Here is a 10,031-nt window from a genome sequence, read left to right as displayed (position 1 = left end):
AGGGCGGAGAGAGCTCTGAAAAAAAATGCTCTGTGAGAACAGCTCTGTGACTAGCCCAAGGTCACCCAGTTGGCTACATATGGAGGAGTGAAGAATCAAACCCATCTCTACAGATCTAACCACTACACCAAGCTGTCAACAGCTCGCTGCTATGATTCCCCTTCCTGTGAAGTATCTTTCAGAAGCAATTTTGTTCTGTGCCATTCTCTTCGCATCATGGTTATTCTAGCACCTCTCCTACTCCTCCAATGTACCTGAACTTAAAGGTTTGAATTTGGGTCCACACTGAGCCACATTTGGCTCTGGAACTATAAAGGTTGCAGATATTTTGCCAAAGGGATTAGCGAGATTGGGGTTGCTAGTGCTGGTGCCAACCATGCCCTGGTAGGCAGAAACTCTGTTTTGAACAAGGCTGATTGCCTACTAAATCAGTTCAGTTATAGGTCGAGCTTCCTAAGAGTGTAACGTTTTGAGAGCAGAAGAGCCAGTTTGGAAGCTCCCCCACTGCAACTGGTCCAAAAATACCTTTTCTCTCTTGCGCTTTGGGGGGGGGGAGCAGAATTAAGCCTGTGAGGTTACAGCAGAAGTCAGCGCTGCAGTGCTGCACAGGACTGATTGGCCAGTGCTTGTATCATCAGCAGGAACTTCCCTGCCCACTACCTGCAAAGGAGTTTTGTACTTAAAAAGAATAAATAGCCGAGGATGTTTTTTTTAGCGTGACAAATGAACAGATAAACGCAGCACTTTTAAACATAAAAATACAGTACTGGCCCCGATAAATTCAAACAGGCAAATGGCTGTTATGCATGTCTGTTTCTTGAATTGCAAAGCTGGGCTCACCGAGGGACTCGCACAGTGAAATCTCTTTTTGTATTGCAAAGCAGATTTGGTTCTCCTAGACTTTAATCTGCCGCTGAATTCCAGGGTTTTCTGGAATTTGGCAGTCAAACTAATCTGTACGTTTCATTGTTCAAACAGCTTGCACGGATAAGGGGTTTCTTTGTGAGCTGTTCTGTCCACTTTGAGGACACAGAGTCAGAGAATCGCCCCTCCCCCCCAGAACTCTTGCCATTCAGCATTACTTATTTAATCTCTTTTAGGGAAGGGCAAGCCTCAGATTTGGGGACACCAATAAAGGGGAGCAAATTATGGCATTATATGATTTCCCTGTGCTGGGAAGGAGGTACGGGAGTTCCATTTTGTTTTTCAACCTCAAGTCTATAACGGCCTTAGGTCGTCTCAGTTACAGGATCTTTTTTGTTGTTGAAAAGCCATATTTTCAATCTCTAAATGCATCTTCAAACTCTTGTCTCTCATGCTGTCTGGGTCAGTGATGGTCTGCAATCTTGGTGCTGGGGGGAGGGTCAACCGTGGGAGGACTTCTGGAGTTCTGGTCCCCCTGAAGGCCATCCTGACTGCACCTGGATTTTGGCCACTGTGTGGCCTAAAGTTGGGCTGGATGGGCTGTTGGCCTGATCCAACAGGACTTCTCATATGTTCTGATGATACCAAGGCCTAATTCAACTCAACCTTTGTGTGGATTGTACCACTTTGGGTTAAGCCCTGTTGGATCAGTCCAGTGGTCCATCTGCTCCAGCGCACTTTTTTGACACTGCAGCCGACAAGTTGTGAAGGAGGGCCAACAAGCAGCACAACAGGGGCCAAGGCCTTCCCTGATGTTGACCCATAGCACTGGCACTTGGAGGATTCCCGTCTCAAAAGATGGAGGTTCCCTTTGGTTTCTAGTGCTAGCAGCCATGGCTGGAAATTTCCTTCACAAAGCCACTTCTCCCTTTCAGAGTTGTCCGTGTTCATGGTCCTCATGGCTTCCTCTCCCAGTGAATCCCACCATTCAGTTTCTTGTTGGATAAAGAAGCATTGCCTTTCGTCTGCATTTTCATTGGCTGCCTGCAGTTTCAGTAACATCAGTCTTCATGGCCTTGGCTCAAAATTGGGGTTCCCAAATCTGGGTTGAGAAATTCCTGTAGATTTGGGGGTGGGGCCTGGTGAAGGCAGGGTTTGGGGAGGGAGCTCAACTCTAGAGTCCACCCTCCAAATAGCCATTTTCTCCAGGGGAACTGATCTCTGCAGTCTGGAGACTCCTTGTAAGCTTGGGAACTGCAGGGCCCACCTAGACCTGAGCCAGAGAACAGGTGTTTCTCACGCATCTCAGGACAGCTGGTCTTCTGCAGCCATCAAGGTAGGGAAAGGGTCAGTTCTCTGAGCCCTGCAGATGCGGTGTCATTCTGGCAGATCTCCAGTCCCCACTCTGAGGCTGGCAGCCCGCCCCCCCCCCTTAGTCACCTCTGTAAGAACTGTGTTACCAAGTTCTCATATGGTAACTCAGGCTCCATTGAACAAAGTAATCAATAATCTCCTTGGGACGTGAGGTCACCCGCCCTCTGAGCAAAAAGAGCCCTGCTGCCCTCTCCTCCTCCATGGGGGAACTCAAGGAATGGGGCCAGCACAGAAATGCTATACTGATGGAATGACAAACACTGCCCTGCCCTCCCCCCCCCCTTCCAGCCATCTGTTCACTCCCTGTTCTCTCCTCCATGGAAACCGGGATCATTTGTGGCCAGTCGGAGGACAGTTGCACGGACCATCTGTTGACCACCACTCACGGCTTATGGAAGAGGCTGTCACCAGCCACCCGCTTCTGAAGGAGCTCGATGCCAAGTTTGCACCGGCATTCGCCTTCCCAGAATTCCTCTGCTGCCGCGCTCTGGACCTGAGAGTGAGCATGTAGTTCACACGTGCTCAGAGAGTCAGAGCGGTGCAGGGGTTGGGTTAGGATCTGGGAGGCCCCATTTTGAATCTCCGTTCTGGTGTGAAAACTTGCTGGGTGACCTTGGTTGTGACCTCACAGGGCTGTTATGATAAAATATAAATGTGTGTGCCAATTCCCAGTTGGGAAAGTCCTGGAGGTTTGAGGGTAAAGCCTGGGGCGTACAGGGTTTGGGGAGAGGAAGTTACCAATGCAAGCTCTGCCAAGCATGGCTCTAGGAGGGTGTTGAGCAGATTTGTAGAGGAAAGATCCATCAAGGGCTAACTAGCCAAGGTGATTTTTAATGGGACCTCTAAATTCACAGACTGTGAACCTTTAAATGCCAGTTAGGAGGTAACAGTAGGGTGTGGCTGTAATCTCTATGCTCATTTTGTTGGCTTTCTGTAGCCCTTGATTGGCCACTGAGTGAAACAGGGTGGTGGGCATAGATTATTATTATTATTATTATTATTATTATTATTATTATTATAGATTTATTTCCCGCCTCTCCCGACAGGCTCGAGGCGGGTCACAACAACTAATCCCATTAAAATTCCCATTAAAACATCAATCTACTAACATGACGGCTAAAAATCCCATCCCTCCCCCAATTATCAAAGAGGTGAAGAGGAAAGGATAGGGGAGTAGCGTACACTCCAACTCCTGGGATGGACCACTGGTCTGATCCAGCAGGGCTGTTTTTCTGTTCTTCATCTCAAACTTGCTTGCATGTAAAACTTGAGTTGTACCCATGAGCTTTGACTCCTCCTTTCAAGGTTACCGACAACCACCTTGACCCCCACCTTGGCTTCTGAGATATCAGTAGGAACTGCCCACGAATGTCCAAGCTCGCATGTGGTTCCCAGAAAGACTACGGAATTGTCTTAGGAAAAGAGAAGAGGAGATCTTCTCAGAACTGGGGTTAGCACCTGATCCTCGTTCCACTGCTTGCAAACCGGGACTAAAGAATATTGAATGCAAACAGCCTGAAATGTGATCGGCAAATGGCAAGGCAATCTGCCAGGGGCAGCCACAAGGGACAGTGGGAGAGAACGAGTATCTCTCGGTCACGGCACATCCCATGCTGCTCCTTTCTGTTTTGCATGAAGCAAAACCATAATACAGAAAATGCTTCTGGCCTCTTAAGCCCCATCTCTATAAGTGGAGGATTCAGGAAATGACGCCTTGCCTATAGGTTGCCCTGGCAACCGTTGCCATGGAAGGCATCCCGTGGTGAAGTTGACACTCACAAGGATGAGTCCGTCATTGTCCTCCGAGATGTCCTTTGTCTCCTGGAAGAGGTGGTTTTATGGGATGGCAAATGCTTTGCCAGGCAGACTTAGTTCCACCCTACTAAGACCGTTGATTTAACTGGGTTGCCAACCTCCAGGTGGGGCATGGAGCCCTCCTGGAATTACAACCAATCTACAATCTACAGAGATCAGTTCCACTAGAGAAAGTGAATGTTTTGGAGGGTGGGCTTTAATAGATTATAGCATGCTAAGGTCTCTCCCCTTCCCATACCTGTCCTTCCCCAGGTTCCACTGTGAATTCTCAGGAATTTTCTAACTTGGGTTTGGCAATCCTTTGAAAGGCTCCTAACTCTGTCGAGAATGCCACTCTATAGTTCCGAAAAAGCTGTAAGAAAAGCTTTTCAGATAAGGTCTTCTTGGGATCGAAGTCAGCATGACCTAGGGTGGGAGTCTTGCCGAAAGGTAGAATTTCAGCAGAAGTTTTTTGAATCTCTTTTGGAAGAAGCAGTACCTGTTGACATTCCCTCTTTTTTTTTTTTAAGAGCTATAAAGGAGGATTGAAATGGACTGAGAACTGCAACAGTCTCTGTGCTTCAGGGAAAACAGCTGCTGAGGACTATAGTATAAGATTGTTAAAGTACAAAAACAAACAAACAAAAGGGATCAAAGCATAAGAACAAAACAAAGCAAGCAAACAAATAAAAATGACGCATTAAATTCTGCATCAAGTGTCAAGTGCTGCAAACGGAGGTTAAAAAATAAAATCCCAACTTATTAACAACCTCCTAAGCTCCCTTCAGTCATCCTCTTGGGGATTCTGGAGCACCAATTTTGCCCCTGTGGGCATCAGAAGTAGAGGGGCCTCTGAGCGAACAGGGACCTTCTTTGAATAAGAGGGGAAAATCCAGATGTGCCCGCTGAAAAGAATGGCTTCTTTAGAAAATGTGTATGCCCTATCTCCAGACCTGCTCAAAGCGCCTCGCAGCAACAATAAAACAAAGACTAACACAATAAAATACCAAGTCAATAAAGACAAATCATGTCAATAAAACAAGTCAATAAAATAACCTTATTGTGCACCTCCAGAGAGGGAAGGAGGTTAATTTAGATCTACAATTTCACAGAGACCTAGCTAAAATACTTGTGAGAAAAGGGCAGACATCACACAGCTGTCCTGGGACAGCTGCTGTGGCGGACCCCAAATCCAGGAGTGGTCCTAGCCAATGGGCAACAGGGATTGCTGCCCAGCTTCCCACACCAGGAGAAGCCCCAGCCACCCACTGCCCCACCTATGGCTGAGAGGAAACTCCACATACAGAGGCACTAAGCCTCTGAATCCCAGAGCCAGGATCAGGGGAAGGCCTCGGCCTCTATACCTTGTTTTTGGCTCCCCAGAGCAACTGGTTGGCCGCTGTGTGAGCCAGGATGCTGGACTACATGGATTATTGGTCTCATCCAGCAGGGTCCTTCTCATGTTCTCCCAAAAGAAGGGGAAAATTAAGAAGATCATGTGCCTGTTCCAGCTCCCTTTGGCAGCTCCTGACCCCCTCTTATATGGCGAGGGGCCCTTGGGCCCTAACAACAGCAACAATGACAATCCCTGCCAGGAGCCATACTGAGAAGGCAGAGAGCTCACTGGGCATTGAAGGACCTTCTTTCTCCAGCATCTGCTCCATAATTCAGGACTCCAGAATCAGGGCGGGCACTCATGCGCTGAATGAGGGAGTTGCAAGATCCACTACTGGAAATCTTCAGTTGCTCACACTCCCCGTTGGACAGCTCCCTTGCCTTTTGCACAGGCCCCTTATCCCTGCAGTGGGGAAAACGGGACCCTTGTAACCACCTCCTCCAGGGGCCCTCAGTGGTTCCCAACATGGGAACACCAGTAATCAATAAAATATACCGTACATTTTTGCTTCTTGTCCAGCCTAAAGGAGAGTTCTGTGGAACTGAAGATCTGGCACGCTGTTTTGTGAGTCTTGTTTTTGCTCCCTTCTATGTTGTTAACATTGTTTAATCAGACCGACCCCGGCTTCATTTCTTTCCAGTTCCAGTGGGGTGGCTGTGGTGAGTTTGGGTTTGCCAGCCTCAAGGGAGACCCTGGAGATCTCCCGGAATGACAAGTCATCCCCCGGTGACAGAGATCCCTTCCTCTGGAGGAAATGGCTTCAGCATTATATCTCTACTGAGCTCACTCCCTTCTCTAGACTCTACACTTCTCAGGCCCTGTCTGCAAATCTCCAGGAATTTTCCAGGCTGGAGCTGGCAACCCCTTAGAAAGGAAAAAAAAAGAACTCTGTGACACCTTGCAGACTAACCAGTTAGAGCCCACTCCACTAGAAATATCAGCTCCCCATTCAAAAACATTCTGATGTAAAATCATAGATTCAAATGAGGAGCCGTGTTGGTCTGAAGTAGCACAATAAAATCAGAGTCCAGTCACACCTTTAAGACTAACAAAGATTTATTCAAGGCATGAGCTTTCGAGTGCAAGTCTGAGGAAGAGTGCATGCACTCGAAAGCTCACGCCTTGAATAAATCTTTGCTGCTCTTCTGATTATATTGATGTATAATCAGTGATTGATAGCCCAATTGGGACCCATCAGCTTTCAAGATAGTCCTCTAATCTAAAACCTTTCCTCACCAGTAACAGCAGGCCACCCAAAAGAAGATGGTTTTTATTGGTTTTTATACCCCGCTTTCCCACTGCCAGCAGGAGTGTCAAATCAGCTTACAAATGCTTCCCCTTCCTTTCCCCACAACAGACACCTTGTGAGGTAGGTGGGGCTGAGAGAGCTCTGACAGGACTGCTCTGAGAGAACAGCCCTAACAGGACTGTTACAAGCCCAAGGTCACCCAGCTGGCTGCATGTGGAAGGACAGGAAATCAAACCCAGCCCTCCAGATTAGAGGCCACTGCTCTTAACCACTACACCAAAAGAGGAATTGGCCTAGTGGCAACCCAGCTGACAATTGGACCCGCAAATTTTAACCGGGCCATGCTCAGTCACAGTCATGGTATTCCCCGGCTCCTCTGCCAATGTGATAGACGCCCTCATCCGTCAACAGTCCCCTTCTGCCATCTGCTGTAGAGGTCGGTCTCCGTACAAAAGAATAAAGGGACGCCAATCTGACATTAAAAATGGCAACAATCAGGAAATGTCGGAGAACCTCTGTGCGTTAACAGGATTGTTGCGGACCATTCTTCAAGCGGACTTCAAAGGGATACTCTCGCGCGGAAGTGCTGAGTCGGAATTTATCGATAGGTTTAATCCCATTAATCGGAAGGAGTAAATTGTGCCTCGTGAAAGCTCGTGTCGAAATAAACGTTCGCCTTGAAGGCGCCTCTGGTCTTGCCTTTTCTTTTGCGATAACAGCACAACCCTAAAACCGCTTCCCCAGGAGTAAGCCCCGTTGAATAGGCCAAGCAGAAATTTGATTAAGGCTAGGTCGGTTAACACGGCTACCTCTTTGTGGTGAATCGTAGGGACGAGGGCACAGAGGGAGGGGGCACCCTTCTTAGCCAGCAGGGACATTCAGGGGCTGAACCTAGAGATACCGTAATCATCTACTATAGCCTTTTTGAATGATCACTGTATTTCTTTTGCACACTTTCCAAGTTGGCGTCAACCTTGCAAAGATTTCAAGCATTTTATGGCCTTTTAATCCTGCCTTTCCCAATCCAGCCCCCAACCCACCCAGTGTACATGTAGGCGAACAGAACTTCTCTGTGAGCATCTGGTGAAGTGATCATCAGCCCACAAAAGCTTGGTGTAGAAAATGCTCTTAATTCACAGCTGATTTATGGAGATCCCGTGTGGTTTCCGAGGGAAGAGATGTTCAGAGGTTTCAGTTAGCAGAGGCGTCCTATCCTAATATTGGCCAGGTCCTCTCCTGCTTAGCGTCTGAGATCTGATGAGACCAGACGAACCAGGGCCATCCACGTCAGGGCAATGCTTACGCTTCAGTAAATCAGTGGGCAAACATTGATTAAAAAAAAAAATCAATCCACGAAATCTATTTACTTTGCTTTTCGTTTATCTTCTGAACCCTAGATAACCACTCTATGCAATTTGCCCGACTACGCTTCTCATTTGCAAAGCAATATACGGGGAACAAGCTGCTCCCCAAAGGAGTCTCAAAGAGGCTTACGGTCGCCTTCCCTCCCTCTCCCCACAACAGACACCCTGTGAGGGAGGTGGGGCTGAGAGAGCTCTGAGAGAACTGTGACTGGCTCATGGTCACCCAGCTGACTTCCTGTGGAGGAGGAGTGGGGAAACAAGCCCAGTTCTTCAGAATAGAGGCTGCTGCTCTTTACCACTATAGCAAGCCAACTCCCAAACATTTACAACCTGCCTAGAGTTGCTAGCTTCTGGTTAGGATGTTCCTGGAAATCTGGATGAAGCCTGGGGTTTGGGGAAGGGAGTTCAGCAGGGCCATGATGCCATTCCGCCCACTCTCCAGAGCAGCCCTTTGCTCCATGAGATCCCTGTCACCTGGAGATGAATCATAATACCAGAAGAACTCCAGGCCCCAGCTGGAGATTGGCAGCTCTACTACTATACAAGTACCAGTTGCAAGAACACAAAACTTAACAAATCCATTAACAGATAAACAATAATGCACAATTATGGCCCTAAGGAAGCGCGCCTGGCCTCAACCAGGGCCCCAGGGCCTTTTCAGGCCTGGCCCCAACCTGGTGGAAGGAGCTCCTGGGAGAGCGGAGGGCCCTGATGGAGCTGTGACAGTCCCACAGGGCCTGCAAAACAGAACTCTTCCACCAGTCTTTCGGTTGAGGCCAGTGCCAGTGCTAGGAACAGAATGGCCCCTTCCTCAGGCTCAGTTCTATTACATCTATACCCCCCACCTCTATGGAGGTCTGCTTGGGGGGGGGGGACTATTTAGGCTGCCAATCTTCTGGGGTTTTAGGGGGCTTAGGGGCTGAGGTATAATGGGTTTTATATGGGGGTCTTTGGAAAGTGGTGGGATATAAGCCTAATAAATAATAATAATAATAATAACAATAATAATAATAATTATTATTATTATTATTTTAAAAAGAAACCAGAAAGATTCAGAAACACAAACAGGGCCGCAGACTGCACTGAGATTTAAGGGACCATGAACACTTTTAATGATTCGGCCCAGAAGCATCTAGGGAAGCAGAGCATTTGGTGCATCGCTGGACTGATTTTCTTCCGAGTGGCTGACCCCTGACAGGAATCTGACCACTGCATTTTGTATTCTTCTGAGAGGTCTTCAAAGGCAGCCCCAAGCAGAGCACATTGCAGTAGTCCAGCTTGATCAGTGCGATCAGCACAGATCAGTGCGATTAGGTCCACAAAGTCTTAAAGACTTAAAGTCTTGTTTAACCTCTGTTGCATTTTTCTACCTCTGCTGGGGGTGCATAGAAGGCCTTGGACCGGTTCTTGAGCAGGGTGAGGGAGAAATTATTCATTTTGAAAGACTCTGCCTCCACTTCCCCTGCATTTCCTCTCTGGTCCTGGCCCTTGGGGCCGGCTCCTCCGCAATTACGCTGTCCTGCAGCTGCCCAGCTGGCAAAGGTGTTTCCTTTCTGCCTGGTCGGCGTTGGCAGGGGGAAAAGGGGGGCAGAGAAGCCAATCGCGGAACAGCAAAACAAGTTGCAGCGGAAGCCTCCCCCAGCTGTGTGCTGCCCGGGTGGCAGCCCACCACACAAAGCCTTGCCTAACTCTTTGACCCTCTGGCCCGTCTGGGCTTTCACAATGTTATCTGACAGGCTTCAGCTTCCAGGATGCTCTGCTGTGTCTGCAATCGGGAAGGGGAGCAGCGGGTCAGACAGCCTCCCGTCCTCCTCAGCAGAAACACTGGGAAATTGAGAATAAGTCCGGAGCAACGTCATGCTGAGTTCAGACCAAACAAGCGAGCAGAGGGACTTCTTGCACATCAGGTCCCAGGTCCACCAGCCCCTGCCTTTTGGAGGTCAGGAATGCTTGCTCCGCATCAGTAGCGGGGAAACTATTTCCTTGCTAA

The sequence above is a fragment of the Paroedura picta genome, chromosome 14 (genome assembly GCF_049243985.1).
Source record: "Paroedura picta isolate Pp20150507F chromosome 14, Ppicta_v3.0, whole genome shotgun sequence".
In the NCBI taxonomy this organism is placed as follows: domain Eukaryota; kingdom Metazoa; phylum Chordata; class Lepidosauria; order Squamata; family Gekkonidae; genus Paroedura; species Paroedura picta.
The sequence above is the reverse complement of the archived record's forward strand: the minus strand, read 5'-3'. Positions refer to the sequence as shown.